Here is a 2,459-nt window from a genome sequence, read left to right on the forward strand (position 1 = left end):
TAGAGCCCTAATATCCAGAGTATACAAAGAACTCAAAAAATTAAGCAATAAGAAAACAAATAACCCAATCAACAAATGGGCCAAGGACCTGAACAGACACTTCTCAGAGGAGGATATACAATCAATCAACAAGTACAGGAAAAAATGCTCACCATCTCTGCAGTCAAAGAAATGCAAATCAAAACCACCCTAAGATACCATCTCACTCCAGTAAGATTGGAAGCCATTATGAAGTCAAACAACAACAAGTGCTGGCGAGGATGTGGGGAAAAGGGTACACTTGTACATCGCTGGTGGGACTGCAAATTGGTGCGGCCAATTTGGAAAGCAGTATAGAGATTCCTGGGAAAGCTGGGAATGGAACCACCATTTGACCCAGCTATTCCCCTTCTCGGACTATTCCCTGAAGTCCTTAAAAGAGCATACTATAGGGATACTGCTACATCGATGTTCATAGCAGCACAATTCACAATAGCTAGACTGTGGAACCAACTTAGATGCCCTTCAATAGATGAATGGATTAAAAAAATGTGGCATTTATACACAATGGAGTATTACTCAGCACTAAAAAATGACAAAATCATGAAATTTGCAGGGAATTGGATGGCATTAGAGCAGATTATGCTAAGTGAAGCCAGCCAATCCCTAAAAAACAAATGCCAAATGTCTTCTTTGATATAAGGAGAGCAACTAAAAACAGAGCAGGGAGGAAAAGCATGAGAAAAAGATTAACATTAAACAGGGACTAGAGGTGGGAGGGAAAGGGAGAGAGAAGGGAAATTGCATGGAAATGGAAGGTGACCTTCATTGTTATACAAAATTACATATAAGAGGATATGAGGGGAAAGGGAAAAAAAATAGAGGGAGAGAAATGAATTACAGTAGATGGGGTAGAGAGAGAAGATGGGAGGGGAGGGGAGGAGGGATAGTAGAGGATAGGATAGGTAGCAGAATACAACAGTCACTAGTATGGCAATACGTAAAAACGTGGATGTGTAACCGATGTGATTCTGCAATCTGTATTTGGGGTAAAAATGGGAGTTCATAACCCACTTGAATCAAATGTATGAAATATGTCAAGAGCTTTTTGATATTTTGAACAACCAATAAAAAATAAATAAATAAATAAATAAAATAGAGATCAATCTAAGATGGCGACTGTGGAACCGGAAACCACCCCTACTCCTAATCCCCCGCCTACAGAAGAGGAGAAAAACAGAATCTAATCAGGAGGATGCTAACCCAGAACACTATATAAAACATCCTCTACAGAACAGATGGGCACTCTGTTTTTTTAAAAATGATAAAAGTAAAACTTGGCAAGCAATCCTTGGACTGATCTCTAAGTTTGATACTGTTGAAGACTTTTGGCCTCTATACAACCATATCCAGTTGTCTAGTAATTTAATGCCTGGCTGTGACTACTCACTTTTTAAGGATGGTATTGAGCCTATGTGGGAAAATGAGAAAAACAAACGGGGTGGAAGATGGCTCATTACATTGAACAAACAGCAAAGACGAAGTGACCTTGATCGATTTTGGCTAGAGACACTGCTGTGCCTTATTGGAGAATCTTTCGATGACTACAGTGATGATGTATGTGGAGCTGTTGTTAATGTTAGAGCTAAAGGTGATAAGATAGCAATATGGACTACTGAATGTGAAAACAGAGAGGCTGTTACACATATAGGGAGAGTATACAAGGAAAGGTTAGGACTTCCTCCAAAGATAGTGATTGGTTATCAGTCCCATGCAGACACAGCTACTAAGAGCGGCTCCACCACTAAAAATAGGTTTGTTGTTTAAGAAGACACCTTCTGAGTATTCTCATAGGAGACTGCGTCAAGCAATCGAGATTTGGGAGCTGAACCAAAGCCTCTTCAAAAGCAGAGTGGACTGCATTTAAATTTGATTCCATCTAAATGTTACTCAGATATAAGAGAAGTCTCATTTGCCTTTGTCTTGTACTTCTGTGTTGTTTTTTTTTTTTAATTTTTATTATAGTGTCCACTATCCCAATCAAAGAATTACAGTCCACATCATCCCCAGAATCCATAAATGTGTTCCTGGCCCACTCTGTATTAGCTTAGTAGAATTACCATTACAAACAAGTTTTACCCATCCACAATATTCAAAAGAACTTGTGTTTCTATACCTTAATAGGAAAAAAAAAAATGAGTTTATGTTCCATTGTATGCAGGGGCATATTTTGCTGGTTTGAAAGAGTATGATGCATACAGTTTTCTAGCAATTTTCTTTGTTTCTTTTGACAGCATTACCTTTGCTGTACTCTTGCTGATGGCTGCTAGATTTTAATTTATTTGTTTCCCTACTTGATAACATTAGTGATTCTGATTTCAGTTTTCCATTTGTTTTGCTTTTGTTTTTCCTCATGTAACATTGGTGAAGGATCCAGGAATATGACACAAAGGTGGAATAAACATTAATTTTGTGCATTC

General features: G+C 38.2%; 1 pseudogene; it reads left to right on the forward strand.

Moving 5' to 3' along the window:
- The first annotated feature begins 1,151 nt into the window (after positions 1-1,151).
- Positions 1,152-1,946, forward strand: LOC114098902 (eukaryotic translation initiation factor 4E pseudogene; annotated as a pseudogene).
- The last annotated feature ends 513 nt before the right edge of the window (positions 1,947-2,459 follow it).

The sequence above is a fragment of the Marmota flaviventris genome, chromosome 10, assembly GCF_047511675.1.
Source record: "Marmota flaviventris isolate mMarFla1 chromosome 10, mMarFla1.hap1, whole genome shotgun sequence".
Classification (NCBI taxonomy): domain Eukaryota; kingdom Metazoa; phylum Chordata; class Mammalia; order Rodentia; family Sciuridae; genus Marmota; species Marmota flaviventris.